The sequence below is a fragment of the Danio rerio genome, chromosome 8 (genome assembly GCF_052040795.2).
Source record: "Danio rerio strain M-AB ecotype USA chromosome 8, GRCz13ab, whole genome shotgun sequence".
In the NCBI taxonomy this organism is placed as follows: Eukaryota; Metazoa; Chordata; class Actinopteri; order Cypriniformes; family Danionidae; genus Danio; species Danio rerio.
The window spans coordinates 7397419-7418701 of record NC_141028.1 but is presented as its reverse complement, the minus strand read 5'-3'; the positions used below and the strand labels follow the sequence as shown (position 1 = coordinate 7418701).

Genomic DNA, 21283 nt, shown 5'->3' with positions numbered 1-21283 from the left:
CATGTCTGTCTGTCTGTCTGTCTGTCTGTCTGTCTGTCTGTCTGTCTGTCTGTCTTTCTTTCTTTCTTTCTTTCTTTCTTTCTTTTTTTCTCTATCTGTTTGTCTGTCTATGTGTCTGTCTGTCTATCTATCTTTCTATCTGTCTGTCTGTCTGTCTGTCCATCCATCCGTCCGTCTGTCTATCTATCCATCTATTGTTATATCTATCTATCGATCTATCGATCTATCGATCTATCTATCTATCGATCTATCTATCTATCTATCTATCTATCTATCTATCTATCTATCTATCTATCTATCTATCTATCTATCTATCTATCTATCTATCTATCTATCTATCTATCTATCTATCTATCTATCTATATGTCTGTCTGTCTGTCTGTCTGTCTGTCTGTCTGTCTGTCTGTCTGTCTGTCTGTCTATCTATCTATCTATCTATATGTCTGTCTGTCTGTCTGTCTGTCTGTCTGTCTCTATCTGTCTGTCTGTCTATCGTTATTTCTGTCTCTCTATCTGTCTGTCTATCTATCTCTCTATTTATCTATCTATCTATTGCTATTTCTGTCTGTCTGTCTGTCTGTCCGTCTATCTATCCATCTATTGTTATATCTATCTATCTATCTATCTATCTATCTATCTATCTATCTATCTATCTATCTATCTATCTATCTATCTATCTATCTATCTATCTATCTATCTATCTATCTATCTATCTATCTATCTATCTATCTATATGTCTGTCTGTCTGTCTGTCTGTCTGTCTGTCTGTCTGTCTATCTATCTGTCTCTATCTGTCTGTCTGTCTATCGTTATTTCTGTCTCTCTATCTGTCCGTCTATCTATCCATCTATTGTTATTTCTATCTATCTATCTATCTATCTATCTATCTATCTATCTATCTATCTATCTATCTATCGATCTATCGATCTTTCTGTCTATCTGTCTATCTATCTGTCTGTCTGTCTGTCTGTCTGTCTGTCTGTCTGTCTGTCTGTCTGTCTGTCTGTCTGTCTGTCTGTTTGTCTGTCTGTCTGTCTGTCTGTCTGTCTGTCTGTCTATGTGTCTGTCTGTCTGTCTATGTGTCTGTCTGTCTGTCTGTCTGTCTGTCTGTCTGTCTTTCTATCTGTCTGTCTGTCCGTCCGTCCGTCCATCCGTCTATCTCTCCATCTATTGTTATTTCTATCTATCTATCTATCTATCTATCTATCTATCTATCTATCTATCTATCTATCTATCTATCTATCTATCTATCTATCTATCTATCTATCTATCTATCTATCTATCTATCTATCTATCTATCTAGCCAGCATTTTGTTGTTCTTTTTGTCCGTCTGTGTCTGTCTGTCTATTGTTCTATTTATTGTTTTATAATGTAATGTAATGTAATGTGTATTTATATAGCGAATTTATTGTGTATGGCCATACACCCAAAGCGCTTCACAATCATGAGGGGGGGTCTCTTCACACCACCACCAGTGTGCAGCATCCACTTGGATGATGCGATGGCAGCCACAGGACAACGGTGCCAGTGCGCTCACCACACACCAGCTATTGTTGCAGTGGACAGACAGTGATAGAGCCAATGATTGGGAGGCCATGATCGTAAGGGCCGATAGAGGGACTTTGGTCAGGACACCGGGGTTACACCCCTGCTCTTTCACGAGAAGTGCCATGGGATTTTTAATGACCACAGAGAGTCAGGACCTCGGTTTAACGTCTCATCCGAAAGACGGCACCCATTGACAGTGTAGTGTCCCCTTTACTTTTACTGGGGCATTAGGACAAGCACAGACCACAGGTTAAGCGACCCCTGCTGGCCTCACTAACACCACTTCCAACAGCAACCTAGTGTTCCCTAGTGGTCTCCCATCCAGGTACTGACCAGGCTCAGCCCTGCTTAGCTTCAGTGAGTAACCGGTCTTGGGCTGCAGGGTGATATGGCTGTGTGGTTCTGTCTGTCTCTCTGTCTGTCTATCTGATATACATAAGAGTGTTTTACTTTGTTGATATTTAAAAGGTGTCATTGTTATTACAGTTTTTTATAAACAATTTAGAGTTGGTGTGTTTCTCACAACACTAGTGCATTTCTGCATAACAGTTAATGCATTTCTCAAAACAATTTGTACAAACTGCAAAACCTAGCTGATAACCTGCAAAAGATGCATGTCCAAAAGCATTTGCAATTTGTTGGAAGGAATGAGAAACTGCTACTGTGATATGCACAAATGACTAATTGTTTTGAGAAAAGCATTAACTGTTGTGCAAATGTAAATAGATTTGTGAGAAATGCACCAAAGCGACTGAGAAAAACTGTAACTTAATAGTCAATTTCTATTCATAATAGCCAGACATTTGTTAAAAAAAAAATATATATATATATATATAAATAATAATAGTAAACATCCTATGTTCTAGTACTGACAAAAATAAAAAGTGTGCAAAAATGGAAATGACTCCTTTTTTATGAATAAAAGATATAAACATTTATTTCAAGTTAATGCTAATGTGGAGTTGCTGTGAAAACGCAGATATCAGTTCTAGCACTCATGGGTGAAATGGTTATTTTATAATATCTGCCATCATTATTTAATGTGCTTTCAACCCTCAGCGCTTCATGCGGAGCTGATCAAACTACAGCATTATTGATTCAACTCGACACAAACAGCTCTTGAGAGGAGATGAACTTTATAGAAAAGCGTCGATGTCTGGGAGAAAGTGTTTTGTAACTGGTTTCTCTAACACTGCTGGCATAATTTCCAGCAGATATGAGAATTTTCTTGTTGTTTTGCCAAGAGTTGGAGGTGATGTTTAGTCTAGACAGAGAATGTGTATTGAAAGTAAAGAATAAAAATGCATTATTGTGATGCACTAAGCTCTTGGCCTTGGTTCTGGCATATAAAGCATTAACATTTAAGGACAAGCAGTGCAAGAATCTTCCAGATTGTTTCCCCATCTGCCAATGTTGCTGTTGTGTACATGTATAGCCATGGTCAAAATTATAGACACCCTTGGCATAATCAAATGCAGCTGGATTTTATTGTTTGTTTTGGATCTTTCTCATTATTATTGGCACTATTTGTATAATCAAACGCGGCTGTATAAATGAGGTTGTTATTGTTCATTGTTTAATATTTTTTTGCAAAACTTAAAAAATAACTAACATTTCATTGAGAATTTGCTTGAAAATCTCATTATTAAACAACAAAATATATATTTCACCAATAAAAATTGCTCGTTGTCATTAGGGTTTAGGTCAGGGCATTGGTAAGGCCTTGCTTTAATACAGATTTATGTGCAAATTTTTGTTATTTGCTTTGGATCATTGTCATTATTATTGGTATAATCAAATGCGGCTGCGAAAATAAAAGAAGCTGTTATTGTTATTTTTTAAATTATTTTAAACTTATAAAACAACTAATATGTAATTGGGAATTTGCTTGAAAATCTCATTTTGAAAATAATAAATATATTTCACCATTACAAATTGATCTGTTAGGGTTCAGGTCAGGGCTTTGGAAAGGCCTTACTTTTGTACACAGTGACTGATTTTTGTGTCAGCTTTGCTATTTGTTTTAAATTATTGTTATTATTCTTGCCAATATTAGTATAAACAAACGCAGCTGTATAAAAAAATTAATTTGTTATTGTTCATTGTTTAATATTTCTTGCAAAACTCCACAAAATAACTAACGTTTCATTGAGAATTTGTTTAAAAATTCCATAATGAAAGGAAAAATATATTTTACCAATATAAAATGTTTGTTTTTAATAGGGTTTAGGTCAGGGCATTGGAAAGGCCTTGCTTTAGTACTCAATGACATATTTTGTGTTGATTTTACTATTTGTTTGTGGTCATTGTCATTATTATTGGCTCTATGTGTATAATCAAACGCGGCTGTATGAAAAAAGAAGCTTTTATTGTACATTGTTTAATATTTCTTTCACTGGTGGCAGTGGCAATGGTGGCAGGACTTTTCAGCTTGATGACACTGACACTTTCATTGACATCAATACTTGCTTTTGAGGAATGAGCTATCCATTTTGAGCAAGTGGAACGCTTTTGCAGGTTATCAACTAGGTTCTGCAGTTTGCACTAATTGTTTTGAGGAATGCATTAACTGTTGTGCAAATGTAAATCATGTTGTGAGAAATGCACCAAAGTGACTGAGAAAAACTGTAGCATAGAAGTCCTAGTATGCGCTATATAAATAAATGATGCTGTTATTGTTCATTGTTTAATTCTTTTAAAACTTATAAAACAACTAATATTTATTGGAGAATTTGCTTGAAATCTAGTTTTGAAAAGACAAAATATATTTCACCATTACAAATTGATTAGCTTTATTAGAGTTCAGGTCAGGGCCTTGGGAAGGCCTTACTTTTGTACACAGTGACTGAGTTTTGTGTCAATTTTGCTATTTGTTTTAAATTATTGTTATTATTTTTGGCAATATTAGTATAAACAAATGCAGCTGTGTAAGTAAATGAATTTTTTATTGTTCATTGTTTAATATTTCTTTCAAAACTGCTCAAAATAACTAACGTTTCGTTGAGAATTTGCTTAAAATTCCATTATGAAATGACAAAATATATTTCACCAATATAAATTGTTCGTTTTTACTAGGGTTCAGGTCAGGGCATTGGGAAGGCCTTGCTTTAGTACTCAATGACATATTTTTGTGTTGATTTTACTATTTGTTTGGGGTCATTGTCATTATTATTGGCACTATTTGTATAATCAAACGCGGCTGTATAAAAAATATGAAGCTTTTATTGTATGCATTAACTGTTATGCAAATGTAAATCATGTTATGAGAAATGCACCAAAGTGACTGAGAAAAACTGTAGCATAGAAGTTCTAGTATGCGCTATATAAATAAATGATGCTGTTATTGTTCATTGTTCAATATTTCATTCAAAACTGCACAAAATAACTAACATTCATTGAGAATTTGCATGAATCTCATCAAACAACAAAATATATTTCACTAATACAAATGGCTTGTTTTGGCCTTGGGAAGGGCTTACTTTTGTACTCAGTGGCATATTATTGTATCAATTATGTAATTTGTTTTGGTTTTGTTTATTGGGAAGATCTATTATTAATGTTTGTTATCCTGGCAACAATAGGTTAAGGTTTATTGTTTTTACGTGTTGAAATTTGATAGAATCTGTGATGCTATCTAAACAACATCTCTAAGAAATTTGACACCAAAATATCCCAGCAACATGAAAGATACAACATTAAAGGTGTCTTTAACTGTGCAGACAGGGTACTATTTATTCCTGTGTGCAACAATCCCATCTCTTTTGTTGCTCTTTTTTTTTGAATTTCATCTGACTATAGAGCAATCCCATTAGTAGGTCCAGTCGTGTCTGACAACTAAATCTGCTGGAGTTTCTTTTGAAGGAGCGCAGAGGAATTTCTCTGTCAAGCCGTCCCAAACAATTTGTGTTTGACTCGGTTAATTTATGCAGTTCTCCAGCTGTAATCCTTGGAGAGAGTTTTACCACTCAAACTATCTAGATTGTACAGACGTTCTCTTTATGGATTCATAACATCTCTATTTCATTGTAGCTCCTTATATATTGCTCTTATGGTGGAAATGGAAAAGTTCAAATCATTACATATATTTTTAGAACCACTTTATATTTTGTGGAGCTCAGCAATCTTTTGCTGAATTTCAGAATTGTACTCTTTGCTTTTACTTCTTTTGATGGATGAATGACAGAAACCCAGCTAACAGTTTTAGGTTTTAGAAATGTTCCCTAAACATTCCCTTTAAGTTCATTCATTCGGCTTAGTCCCTTTATTCATCAGGAGTCACCACAGCGGAATAAACCGCCAACTTATCCAGAATATGTTTTACACAGAGGATGCCCTTCCAGCTGCAACCCAGTGGGAAACACTCATACACTCTCACATCCGCACACATACTCTACATTCTATTTAATTAATTCAATTCACCTATAGTGCATGGGTTTGGACTGTTGAGGAAACCAGAGCATCCGTATAAACCCACGCGAACTTGTGGAGAACATGCAAACTCCACAGAAAAAAAACATTTATTATTTCAAATGACATCATAATCTTATTTTATATAAACTCCACACAGAAATATCAACTGGCCCAGCCGAGACTTAAACCAGCAACCTTTTTGCTGTGAGGTGACAGTGCTAACCACTGAGCCACCATGTCGCCCTTCTCTTTAAGTTATAAAACAGTATTTCTTGAATATTTTTTGAACGTTCAAAGCATTTAGATTAGGTATTTTTTGTTATAAAAAATGTTATTCAAAATCTTTGTCTTCTGTTATATTAAAGGGATCCTGTTATGCCAAAATCATGTATATAAGGTGTTTAAACACAATTGTCTGGCAATGGTCTGTGAATATAAACAGATTACAATGGTAAAAAAAAAATTACTAATTGATGAAAACAGTCTGCAGAAACACTTTGATTGGCATTTTCTCATTGTACGTGTAATGAGATGGAGAAAACCTCATTCATTAGTGACAGTCTCTCTCTTATTAGCATATGACATTAGTCTTGTTTTTGAATCTGCCACTATGCTGACACATAGACATTTGTAGCTCCACCCTCTTTTGAAAAATGTAAATTTAAATTGACTATCCCCAGAATGTCCCAGTTAGGATCAAAGCCCGAAAGGGTCAGTTTCAAAGACTTATAAAACATTATTTGTGTGGTATTTTGACCTGAAACTTCACATACACACCATAGGAACATTAGAGACTTATTTGAGGGTGCTTTCACACCTGCCTTATTTAGTTCAGTTGAATCGCTCTAGAGTTTGTTTTCCCTCTTGGTGCGGTTCGTTTGGGCAGGTGTGAATGAACGTACTTGAGTGCGCACCAAAAGCGGACCAAAAAAGCGTACCGAGACCTATATGAAAAGGTGGTCTCAGTACACTTTCAAACGAACCCTTGAGCGGTTCGTTTGTGGTGAGAATATGATCCGAACTAAAACAGACCCAACCGCAAAAAGTACTGCGCCTTTTTGGACAAATCCAGCTGTCGTAGGCCGATGTGCTGTGCATTATGGGATGTTGAGGAAAATATTTGTTGACATCACTTTGCTAACAATTTTAAACACACACACACACACACACAGAGAGAGAGAGAGAGAGAGAGAGAGAGAGAGAGAGAGAGAGAGAGGAGGAAAAGCATTACCTGATTGACCGTTGGTAATATTTTTGCAAGATGACCATGTCACAGTTTAGCTAAATTAATACACGCCTCCTCCTAAAGTGACATGCGATGCGTTCAAACATTGTTTTCCAGCCACAGTTGTGCTTTATTTTCGAAATGTCAAGTTTGTCTAAAGGGATGTATACAAATTATATAGTATACTATGAGCAGGGCTTCATAGTAAAAAGCGACATTTTGTATCTGCCGGTTTTTTTACTTGTAGGAGTTTCATTGTCATTTTCCTACATGTGAATCCTGACCAATCGAAAAGCAGTTTAGGTAATATGTTCAACATTATCTGACCAATGAGTGATGTGGATTTTGTCAAATGACTTGGTTCTTTTTTATCTGGTTCGGACCAAAGCCAGCAGTGTGGTGTGAAAACGACCCGAAGACGGCAGAAAATGCTACAATGTATTATTTATTGCCCTTGGTCCGGACCAAATAAAGCAAACTACAGATGTGAAAGCACCCTTACATCTTGTAAAAAGGGGCATAATATGTATCCTTTAATGTTGTTTAAGACATTATTAGAACATTTCGTCCTCAGTAAGTTACTGTTCTAAGAACTTGTCCACAATAACCGCAGTAAGTTCTAAAAGTGTTAATTGTGGAAGGTTTAGAATGTTCAGAATGACCAGTTGCTTTAGATGCATTAATTATGTTTGTTATAACAACTTTATTTCTAATGTTTCATAAAAATTGTGCCTCATCATAATAATGTTCTCAGAACGTTTTTTCAATCAAAATGACAAGAATGTTCCAGAAAAGTGACAGGAAGTTTGGATCATTTTACTGAATCAAACCTTTGAGTCTCGTTCAGCGAGATGAACAAATCTTTTTGTTCTATTTGCTAAAATATTATTAAAATGTTAGGAGTTGCTTTCAAACTCATCTACAACTACACCCTACAAACAAGTCATAACTAGAATACTATAAGAAATAGTAATGATCATTTACTGTTTACCTGGTCTTTAGTCTATGATTGAAGTCTTCAAATTTTAGTGGTTCATTCACGTCACACTGACAGTCCCATATAAGCTTAAACAAAGCACACATTCTGAGTCGAAATGATTAGTTCACCTTTCAAGTCTTCCGGTTTTTGAGTCGTTCCTGTCTTTCACGTGATGAAATAACGACTCAAACCAAGGACTCCAGAGATGAACGGATCACATCTTTTTTCCGGCTCTAAATGCATACTGTATGATTGACTTCTGTCATTCGTGTGAGGAATAAACGATCTAAACTGAGGATTCGAGAGATGAACGGATCAAATCGTTTTCCTGCTCTAAATGCATATGATTGGCTTCTGTCTTTCATGTGAGGAATGAACGACTCAAACTAAGGACTCGATAAAAGAATGGATCAAATCTTTTTCTGGCTAAATGCATAAGATTGGCTTCTATCTTTCACGTTCTGAATGAACAAGTCAAACCGAGGACTCAAGAGATGAACAGATCAAATCGTTTTCCTGCTCTAAATGCATATGATTGGCTTCTGTCTTTTACGTTCGGAATGGATAACTCAAACCGAGGACTCGAGAGATGAACGGATCAAATCTTTTTCCGTCTCTGACTGCATATGATTGGCTTCTGTCTTTCACATGATGAGCGAACGACTCAAACCCAATAGAAGACTATAGAAGGAAGTAATCTTCTCCTCTATCTGCACAAATGTGCACATACGCGAATTAATGAATCAGTCCGTAAGAGGACTCATCATTCTCGAGTCATACAAAAGATTCGTTCAAAATGAACAAGTCGTTCTAGAACAACCCATCAATATTCTAGAATCTTTATTTGAGAAATGTTTCACGCTAACATTTCCACTTGACTTTTTAAGGAATGTTACTGAATGTCCTCTGAAAGTTCCCTGTTATTTGGCTTTGGCCTTTGTGTTCCTTATGGGTTACTCCTGTAAAAAGTGAGCCATGGCTGGACACTTTTGTGTTTATACTCACCCTGGTGTGCTGGAGTAATGGACCTTAAATGGAATTGAATGAATGGAAATGTATTTTAGGGATATTTCAGTGTTAAGAACTTTTAGGGGTGCCAATTATTTTGGCTACTGTGGATTAGAGAGATTTTATATTTTTTATGATTGTGTTTTTGACCATGGCTGTTTAAAATATGCGGTGGATGGTGTTAGTGGATCAGCGAGCTTAGGATCGGTGTGTATTGTGCATGAGTATGTGTTTGTGGTATGGTGTTTGAGTGATGTGTGTGGTGTGGCATTTGAGTTTGTGTGTGTGTGTGTTGAGGTCAGGTGTGTTTCCTCTGTGAGCGTCCCCCAGGCAGTGTTCAGTTGACTGCAGTGCTGTGCCGGCAGGTAAAACAGCATCTTGACTGCTGTGAGGGTGACCAGATGTGTTTGATGTGAAAGCGCTGCACACGCTGTGCATCATTAATATAAAAGACACGTTTGACTTACAGTGATGATGTGTCGCAGATGTACAGAACAGATCTGAAAGGACATGAAAACATCACTGGAGACAGAAACATTCTGCTCTTTTATAGCATATTATTTTGTCCTCGTTTTATGTCTTCATTTGGGCTTTTACTAAATGCTGTTGTGGAAAACCACAGTACTGTATTGTAGACATGCTTTAATCCATATTTATGAGTAAAAAAAATTAAATTTATTTATTATTTTTTTCATTTAATTTATTTTAATTTATTTTAATATTTTACATGTAAATTGTACATTTTAAAATTGTATTTAATAAAATTTTATTTTGTATTATTTTTATGAATAAAACATGTACATGTTATTATTAATGTATTAATTATTTAATTTTTATTAATTACATTATTTGTATTTATTTTTATTTATTATTTAAATATTTGTGAATAAAATATGTATTTTTTATTTAAAATTTATTTTAATATTTTTAAATTAAATATAATTCTTTATTTTATTTTTAAATAAAACATTTGACTTATCTGTTTGTTTATTCATTCATTTTTGATTTATTTAAATCTTTTTATTTATTTTAATTAATTATTTATCATTTATGAATGAAATTCATAATTTATTTATTTATGTATTTATTTATTTATTTTATTTTTTAATTATTTATTTTTATTGAATTTATTATTTATGAATAAGACATTTGACATTTATTTATTCATTTGTTCATTTATTTTTTACATTTATGTAAATTTGTTATTTATTTTAATTTATTATTTACGAATAAGACGTTTAACATTTATTTATTTATATTTATTTAAATATTTTGCATTTGTTGATATTTTTCTTCATGAATAAAACATTTATTAATTAATTAATTAATTTATTAAATATATTTAAATGTTTTTTATTCAATTTAATTTATTCTGTATTTATTTTACTATTTATGAATAAAACATTTAACATTTATTTAGACATTTATTTTATTATAATATGTTATTTATTTAAATATGTTTAATTTATTTTAATTTATTATTTATGAATAAAACATTGATTTAGGTATTTATTTGTTTATTTATTTAAATGTTTTTATTTTAAATTTATTTAAATAATTAAATTAAATTAAATAAGTTTGTTTTATTTTATTATTTATGAATAAAACATTTAAGATTTATTTATTCACTTATTTGTTTAAATATGTTGTTCTTTAATTATTTTATATTATTTATGAATAAAACATTTATTTAGACATTTTTTATATGTTTTTTTATATGTATTCATTCATTTATTTTAATTTAATAAAATTTGGTTATTTTTATTTATCAATAAAACATGACATTTATTTGTTTTAATTTTTATTATTATTTTTAATTTAAAATATTATTGTTTATTTTATATGATTTTATTATTTTGATACAAATCTCCATGAATTTCTTTTCACTAATAGAGGAAGAAATATAGAAACGTTATTTTAAACTATCATTATAACTAATCAATGCATTGTTGCTCTTTACTTTTAATAAATGCTTAATGTTTAGACTTTATATCATGAAAAACCTTCTTAACACTTGTGTACTGCTCAAAACAACTACCCTTTTATTATGTTTTGCCCCATTGTTTTCCATTATAATTACATATTTTGATTTCGAAGCCTTGACACCATATTCTTGATTGTTGGTGTATTTCCCTGTTGGAAAGAGGTAAAACTTTTATGTTTTACAATGTATTGTTGAATTTTTGAAAACTTCCAAGCATTGTCCTAAAATATGTATCAAATAAATATTTGTCACCAAAAATCATTCCATTTGCTGAAACACAGATGAACTTATGACCAAATTAGGACTTAAAATCACTCCAAAGTGGATGAAAACATCCCCAACAGCACACGGGGGTTAATTAAAAGCAACAACAGGTAGAATCTCATATACTGTATGCTGGTAACACTGTGCTTCCTCCTGAACACTGTCACTTTCTATAGTTCTGCTGCTCTCAAGAGCTGTTTTCAAATAATAATGTCGAGTAATGTCGTTTGAACCGCTCTGTATGAAGCACTGAGGGTTGAAAGAACATTAAATAATAAAAGCAGTTATTATAAAATAACCATCCCACCCACAAGTAATGGAACCAATAACTTACATCCAGCTGTGTTTTCTTAGAAAATCTGCATTGGCATGAAATAAAATTTCCAGGCTTGTACCATAAAGATATGTAATTTCCAGTTTTGCACAAAGACTAACCCAGTTTTGTCATTTAGATTAGCTAATAAGACGTTTAGAGCATCTGTTTGTTCCAATATAAAAAAAAGTCTTTATTTGGAATAAAATTGTACATTTGGAAGTGCAGTAATAATAATAATAATAATAATAATAATAATAATTAAACTAAAATTAGTCCGAAACCGCCTACTACTCAGTAGGTACTGCATTTGAATTTAAACGTACTACTCGGCCGTTAGAAAAGTACGTTCTATACAGTATGAACGTGAAAAGTATGAATGGAATTCGGACGTACTACATCCGCCATTTTGCCATTGTCACGTGACCTACCTGCGTCAATTGTGTCGCTTTACTCCCATTCATGAATTCACTCACGGGGCATCATGGGATAGCGCAGCATGCATGCGATGCGCACTCCAGAATCTTGCCGGAAGTAGTAAGTCATCCGGGTACTTCTCGCATACTGATTTTCAAATTCTATGAATTCGGACATACTACTCGGCTCGCATACTGATTTTAGCGTCCTATATAGTATGGAAGTATGCGGTTTCGGACGCAGCCTTGCAGTAATGTTAATAATAATACTAATTTGTACTTTCTGGTTTCTGATTGGTTAATTTAGTCATGTGTCTTGTTTTCCATTGGTTTGTTCTTGTCATGTGGTCTCTTTTGTTTGGTATAAATAGCCTTCACATTTCCTTTGTTTCTTGTCCAGCTTTGTTTTGTGTAATCTGATGTTAGTGAGGCTCATGTTTCTACTTTCTGGTTTCTGATTGGTTAATTTAGTCATGTGTCTTGTTTTCCATTGGTTTGTTCTTGTCATGTGGTCTCTTTTGTTTGGTATAAATAGCCTTCACATTTCCTTTGTTTCTTGTCCAGCTTTGTTTTGTGTAACCCGATGTTAGTGAGGCTCATGTTTCTACTTTCTGGTTTCTGATTGGTTAATTTAGTCATGTGTCTTGTTTTCCATTGGTTTGTTCTTGTCATGTGGACTCTTTTGTTTGGTATAAATAGCCTTCACATTTCCTTTGTTTCTTGTCCAGCTTTGTTTTGTGAAACCTGATGTTGGTGAGGCTCATGTTTCTAGTTCTATCTGTTCAGTTTCATGTTTCAAGTTTAGTTTCTAGTCTGGCTCCAGGGTGTTTTATGTCATCGTGCTGTCTGGTTTTATTTCACAGTGATTCTGTAAACAAGCTGCACATGAATTAAGAGAAATAAGAATGCGCTCAATGGTAGTGGTGGGCAAAGCGAGGCTTCGTGAAACACTGAAACTATCGAAGCAAATGTGTCAAAGCTTCGAAACGTTTCGAAACACCACTCTACGGTGACACCTAGTGATCATTTTATTTGTATTTCACTGAAACAGCTTCAGCAAAGAACAGTTGAACAAATTAAGGTATGGAACCCCACTTTGTAGCCTAGAATCAAAAAATGATTTAGTCGAGCCGTTAGAGTTCGTGACCACCATGTGGGAATAATGGGTTCAAATCCAGACTGATACAGTGATTTTAAAATGCTTTAATGCCACTTGGTAATGCTTTGTTATTGTATCGTTTTGTTTTAACATTGCTCTGACATACGAATAAACACCTTGTAAATAAATTTGTATTGTTTTGTTCATAAAACAGGGTTGTTGCTAGATCAGATACAGTTGTGGCCAGAAGTTAACAATAATTATTTATATTATTAATTAAATTTCCCATTGTATTTTATTAACGTCTATCCAAAACCTAAACCCATCACTGTACTGTAAAAATATGAATTATTGTTTTACAGTGTTACAAAAATGATGCTAAATTGATGGCATATCCGCAGCTGTATCCTATCTAGACTACACCATAAAACAGAAACATGATTAAAATATATAAAATCATGATTTTGGAGTATTTGGACTAGTCGGGATTCGAACCCAAAACCAATTTGTAACACAGTACTATTGTACACACGCACAGTCCACTAGGCCATACAAGATAGACTCATAACAATGATCATGCCAGTCAAATGCAGATTCTCCGGGTCTTGAAACGCCTCTGAAATGATCAATGCTTTGAATCGCTTTAGTCACGTGACCAAGTGTTTCGAAACACTTTAGTCACGTGACCTGGGTGTTTCGGATCATGCTTCGGTGCAGTGTTTCGAAACACTTGCGTTTCGGGATCTTGACACTGTGTCGAAACGTCAGTTTCACTGCAGCCATCCTTACTCATTGGGCTTTTCCAAAATTTCGGGACAGATTTGTACCGAAATCGATACATTTAACAACCCTAGTTTCTTTCCATACAGCATGTCCTCCAGTGCTAGTTTTATTAATCTAAAAACCTTCAATTTTGGAAATTATATCCCTACAATGGGCGAATTAATCTGTGGCGACCCCAGATTGATTAAGGGACTAAGCCGAAAAGAAAAAGAGTGAATGAATGAATCCCTACAATGACATTTGGATGGGGTGAGGTGGTGGGTGATTATAAATGGTATTGTGGGGTTTAGGTTTATGTGATAAGGGCTGGTGCATTTTCATTTTTCACTTTTTCTACAGGAGAAAAAAAAGCACCCAAAGCCTCCCTCTGCATGTGCCTGGTCATCTGACTACAGTCTGTGAACACAGTGGCCAATCAGAATTTTTAAGAATGCGCTGAGCATGTAAACGTTAGTTGGCAAAGCGTGATTTTAAAAATTTCATTACCCGTTTGTACCGAAGTCGTATTCATTACAGGACTGTGCTGAATTTGGCTTTTTATGAGTTTTTGAGGCCGATACTAGATGTCAATCTGATGACAAATTGACATCTAACATTAACATCAAAAAACACAATAAAAGTCGATTACAGCAGTGGTCATGGACTGGTCAACGCTTGACAATTTTACCACGGCCTGGGGTGGTGGGTGTACATAGATTGCTAGGCATCAATCGTTCTCTCAGAGGATGACAAACATTGCTGCGCCTCTGATACATGTTTCATTTATGGAAAAATATTAAATCACTGCAGTGTTTGGGTGCTCTGCATTTAGCTAAAATCATTAGTCTACCGAAATATGTATATTCCTTACAAATAATAAAGCTGATAGTTCAGTTCTTGTCAGGTGCACTCGCAGCATTCTAAAGCACCCTGATAAGCATGAATATGTCCGCACATCTCCATTGGAAATCAAACTTGCGTGTGGAAAATACGCGATATGATACGCAAAATAACCTTGGGCCTCCATCATTTGTGATCTCCAGCAGTTGATCTTCATCTTGCACAGACATGGTGACCTGATTTGTTGACAGTTTGGTTGAGGATTCATTCCTTGGCAGTTTGTGGGTTCTTCACTGGGCCTTTTCCCCTTCGCAAAGAAACTTATATACATAAATGTCTGATTCTTAATCATTTTGCTGGCTTGTGAGTTAAATTGTGGCGCTCAAGTGACTGAGATGTAACCATGAGGTCATTTTTCAAAATCAAAGATTTTTCAAAATAGAAGATTGTTCAGAGGTAATAAATAAAACAGAAATAATTATTGATTTCTTGTGCAGCCTGGTACCAATTAATTCATGGATGGGTACCAACCCAGGTGTTGGGGACCAGTCACAGCGGGGACAGTCTTGTAATTGATTTCTTACATATGTATTAAACTCCACTGTTAGATGTCAGTTTGATGGTAATTTGACATCAAGGAAGTCAATAGAAATCAAATCGATAAGCATTTTTTATGATTTTTTGTGACATCAAAGTGACATTCAACATTGACAAATTTTCGTATTTTTTGGACTCCAATATTGGATTTCAATTTCGACATTAAGGCAGTCAATTGACATTTAACAATTAGCATTTTTTCATGATTTTTATTTATTTATTTATTTATTTTTGTCATTTTGAGTAATTTTGACATTACGGTAGTAGGGTGCACAATATATCATTTTAGCATCGATATCGTAATGTGTGCATTTGTAATAGTCACATTGAAGGACTTGGAGACAGTTTAAAAAGGTGATTTATGGTTACATTTTGCAGTGAAAAATTTTAGCATTTCCATTATTTCCTAAGGCCAATGTTAGCATTTTAAGCCAGTTCAAGCATTTGGGCATTCTTAATTATAATGTTTGTAACTTTTAAGAAAGATTAATTGATTTTACATATTTAAAATATGATTCATACAATTTTACTCTACTGTATGTATCAATAGCTATGCTTCCATCCAACTAATTTTGGATATAAGCATAAGAACGGTTGATGGGAACACCAAAACACGCATACATTTCGAAAATGCGCATAAAAAAACATATCCGCATAACTGAGTAAGATTAACTACGATGGAAACACTTTTATACCAAACAAATTCCAGTACGCACATTTAAAAGGTCATGTGATTTTGTTATAGGAGATCATGTGATGATAAAAATGTATGCGAATGGACATATCAGCAAGCTAAGCACATTGTAAAACATCTGAAATGTTGTTTTGGTCATTATAAAACGCCTTAACCATTTTAATATTGATATTATTAAATGTAATAATTACCTTCAGAACCATCAAGAGTGTCTGTATTCCCAGCCTGATTTCACGAGAAAACGTAAGTATTTTACGTTTTGCCAGTTTAGTGGCTAATTCGTACGAATTCGTACGAGTTCAGTCGTACGAAATGGTACCATTTTAAAAAGGAGGCGTGGCACCTAACCCCACCCCTAACCCCAACCGTCATTGGGGGATGAGCAAATCGTACTAAATTGTATGAATTAGATTGTACGAATTCATACGAATTAGCCACTAAATGAAAAAGTTACGAATTACCGTGAGATTGTGTTGGTATTCCATGTCTTTACACAACCTTGTGTTCATTGTGTGTTGGCATTGTCTTCTGAGGCACGAGTCATTCATTAAATAAAGAAAACATTCGCGCAGCTTCTTCTACCAAAGCAAATTTTATTTCTATATTTGATATCTGATGGCAGATAATCAGCTAGTGACGATTTTGTTCTCTTTGAGTCTTTGAAGGGAAACACTACTTTATTCACACGTCTTTTAAGCAATATTAAAAAAATAAAAATAAATAAAAAAAAGCAATATTCCAATTTTTCGCATAAATTTAATTCGCATTTTTGAGTGGAAACATAGCTAGTACTTGGTTTATGATGGCTTCTGCAGAAGCTTTACAAAATTATCCCAGTAACTTGAAAAAAATGTTGATTTTTTTTTCCAAATAATTCCATTCATTTGCTAAAAATATATACAATATTACATAAAAATGTGTATTGCATAAACATAAAATATAGCAATCTTTTTTTTTCCAATATCGTGCGGTCCAATAAGGTGGGATATTCTTCAAGGCTCTTTAAACAGCATCCATTACATGTTGCCTTGGGTGAACGTTCTTGATATCTCATCTATGGCTCCTTTCCATGCATGCTGCTTGTTTGTAGGTGGACGTAATGCAAGCGTGACTCATTTGCCACATGCCATAGCTCATAATTATCTAATGCGGCCATTTATCTGTGTATGTGTGTGTTTGAAGAAGCTCTGTCATGCTCTCGATGTTGTTCACACACAGGCCTTTTTGTTGGGCATAATCCCACAGCAACCCATCCATCCATATCACACGGTCCATCCTACTCTCATATCACAATCCACTCGAGCGGCCCATTCTTCTGTGGTAATATCATAACACAAGGACATCTGGCTGCTTCATCTCCTGTCGGCTGATGTTTGCGGACACATCAATATTATGAAGGGCTTCTGGTGTCTCTGGAAAATGAGGCCACTTTTTTGTGGGGTTTGCTTTACATTTGGTAGGACTAGTAGGATGTGTTTTGGTTTATCTGAGCACAAGTAGTTACTGCATCTCATCACTTTCATCACACATAGTCATGCACTCTGCCTCCTGAGTTGAAGGTCTATGGTTGTGTGTGTATGTGACATCCGAAATCGCATAATACTTGAGTACACTCACTGTAGAATGTACAGTAACCCACTAGGAGCAGTTCACCACTAATTTACTGTAAATCAATTACAGAAAATATACTGTATTTACATTTACAACACCATTAATTTTGCTGTATATATATTTTCAGTATTGTATGTCTTTACTGTAAAATATACAATAACTTTCACTATGCGACTTTAAAATACAGTGACATACCTAAAGTAAAAAGTTATTTATATTAAAGTTAAATACAGTGTGATTATCAAAAATGTGTCGACACTACATTTGAATTTTAACGTAGACTCAAAAAAGGATATATATATATATATATATATGCATACTGTATATATATATATATATATATATATATATATATATATATATATATATATATATATATATATATATATATATATATTCACTGTCCACTTTATTAGGTACACTTTACTAGTACCGGGTTGGACCCCCTTTTGCCTTTTTAAGTTGATTTGTCGATTGCACATCCAGGATGCGAATCTTCCGTTTCATCACATCCCAAAGGTGCTCTATTGGATTGAGATCTGATGACTGTGGAGGCCATTTAAGTACAGTGGACTCATTGTCATGTTCAAGAAACCAGTCTGAGATGACTCACACTTTATGACATGCCGCGTTATCATGCTGGAAGTAGCCATCAGAAGATGGATACACTGTGGTCTTAAAAGGATCGACATGGTCTGCAACCATACTTAGGTAGGCTGTGGCGTTGACTCGATGCTCAATTGGTACTAATGGGCCCAAAGTGTGCCAAGAAAATATCCCCCACACCATTACACCACCACCACCAGCCTGAACCGTTGATTTAAGGCAGGATTGATCCTTGCTATCATGTTGTTGATGCCAAATTCTGACCCGACCATTCGAATGTCGCAGCAGAAATCGAGACTCATCAGACCCGGCAACGCTTTTCCAAACTTCTATTGTCAAATTTTGGTGAGCCTGTGTGAATTGTATCCTCAGTTTTCTGTTCTTAGTTGACAGGAGTGGCACCCGGTGTGGTCTTCTGCCTCAAGGTTGGACGTTTTCTGCGATCAGTGATGCAAAAAATGTGCTATATAAATAAACTAACTAACTAGTAAAGCATTCATTTGATACACAAACATAATCAGTAGTAGGTCACACTGGAACTTTATATACTTTTTTTATATTATGTTAATTCAGGGATGGAACAATGGCTCAGTGGTTGGCACTGTTACCTCACGGAGCAAGAAGGTTGCTGGTTCAAGTCCAGCTGGGTCAGCTGGCATGTCTTTGTATATTTTGAAATGTCCCCCATGTTTCCCCCATAGTCCAAAGGCATGCGCTATAGGTGAATTGAATAAACAAAATTGATCATTGTGTGTGTGTGTGAATAAATGAGTGTGTATGGGTGTTTACCGGTCTTGGGTTGCGACTGGAATGATATCTGCTGCATAAAGCAGCTGGATTAGTTGGTGGTTAATTCCGCTGTGGTGACCTCGGAAATTGAGACTAAAGGCCCGTTCTCACAGAGACGTTTTTTGCTTGCGTTTTCTATCAACATTTAACGCCTGGTGACTAAACAAAGGACGTCAATGTGATCATCATTTTAAAAAAAAACAAACAAAAAAAAACACCTCATGCTCGTTTTTTTTTTTTTGTCTTGACGTGTCACCGCAAAACCTTGTCCACCAATCAGATCGGCACTTTTGTTCGTGCACGAGTTCGAGTTGCTGTGCTGAAGTTACACTAAACAGCACTTGGAGGCGCACAAGCTGCTCATTGCTCTTGTGAACACTAATCATTTTTTCTTCGCTAAACCTGAAGCTGTTGCTTTAACCATCCATGCTTGTTCGAGTCACCATTAACTTTAAAGGTTCAGGACACCCTGGAGAACTTTTTTTTTATATTAACAGATTTGTGTGTGTTGAGAATCAGTTAAGACATTGTTAGCACCTGTCAGCTGTAATTGTGGGGAAAACTGGATAATTTTGAGCTTTTGTCAGCTAATTTCAGCTTCCGGGTTTAAAATGATTTTTGGGGCGGGATCAAAATCGGCGACGTAGCGCAGTACTGCAAGTGCAATGATGACGCGTCGGTTTCTCATTATTATTCATAACGGAGTTTTCTTATCTTATGAGAAGAGCCGGCTGCTTAATTATTCATGAGAGCACGTGCTTTCCTAAGGCAAGACAGACCTGCCAGTTTCAAGCAAGCTATGAGACACGGTGTCACGGACCCACGGCACGCAGTAGCCGTTCATGAAGGCTCGTATGTGTTTGTTTGTTGTATGTTTTTTTCACCGCGATCTTGTCAGGGCCGATCATACAGCAAAGCTGTGTGTGTGCTGCAAGCATTTTTGTCGGGAGAGCAGTACGAGAATTGAAGAATGGCGGATGTTGACTTTTATTAGGAGTTTGTTCACATTCAGACACATCACTGTGCTGCTGTGTTTGCCTAAATCCTCCAGATTACCAGCAGGGCTAATGGTTAAAATAGGCAGGTCAGGAACCTGCTGCACTGAGTCTGCATTCAGATCTTTATTAGACCTGGGGATCGAGGGAGAATCCTCATTTATAATGTTTACATGAACACACTTATCTTTATAATGATATAAATTGTGGTTATGTGTATATGAAATTATGAATAACAAATGTAGCAGGGCATTAAATTACTGTTTATTTCTTTGCATTTTAACTCTGTGAACTATAAACTCATTCGTCTCCTCACGGTTTGTGTCTCATTTTGTGAGCTAACTGTCAACAGCAGTTGTTCTCTCCCCTGCTGGCCACGCCCACTCCTGCCTGATGCTCACGGATCTCCACGCCCATTAATCATGCATCTTTTGAAAAAACTCTGAAGTAGACTTTAACCGAAGGTGGGGGGTGTCATGGCCCTTTAATGCCCCATTCACACAGGGCTTCAGCGTCAACGCTTGACTGAAGGCGTGTCTGAAGTTGGGGCTAAAGCGATCGTCATAGCAGCCTCAGCCAATGAAATTCAGTCAGCAATAGGCCACTGTCTAGCAGGTGTATTTGCATACAGCGATCTGATTGGCTGACGCTTCCGTCTGCGCTTGAAAAGTTGAGCTAGTCCCAACTTCTGTAGCAAGCAACGCCTCTGAAGCGGCGCCGATGGATTCACAATGCAGTTCGGCAATGCATGACAGTGAATGGGAAGCGCTGACGCTGACGCCACATGTGAATGAGGCGTAACAACAAGCATTTGAACTTCCTCTCATCCTCTTCTTCTGTGTTATAAGTGTGTTAGCAAACGAAAATTGTCCCTGTGTGTTGGAGCCTTAAGCCAAAGGAACATGAATACATGAATGTTAATTCAAAGTGCATTCTGTAACATAAAATAAAAGTATAAGAAATCAAGAAATAAAAATCAAGAAATAATATTTTTTGTTGAATAAGATTTAAAAGGAATCAAGGAGAAAAGAAGGAAAACCCCAATCACTGTGATCTGTCAGATGTAGCATAGTACACATTCAGAGAAAAAAAAAAGTAGAGAACTAACCAAACCTAAATAGTATTTTCAAACATACTCGCAG

General features: G+C 35.2%; 1 protein-coding gene and 1 long non-coding RNA gene across 5 annotated transcripts in view; one reads left to right on the top strand and one right to left on the bottom strand.

Annotated features, from left to right (window-relative positions):
- The window catches only part of LOC100333709 (leucine-rich repeat transmembrane neuronal protein 4), a 464907-nt gene that overhangs the window by 360029 nt on the left and 83595 nt on the right, over positions 1 to 21283 (top strand). The window lies entirely within an intron of this gene.
- LOC147842542 (uncharacterized) lies at positions 12068 to 21226 on the bottom strand. The gene is made up of 3 exons (XR_015497498.1): positions 18153 to 21226; positions 14860 to 18070; positions 12068 to 14813 (listed from the first exon to the last, which is right to left on the bottom strand). It is a non-coding gene; the product is annotated as an uncharacterized LOC147842542 (long non-coding RNA).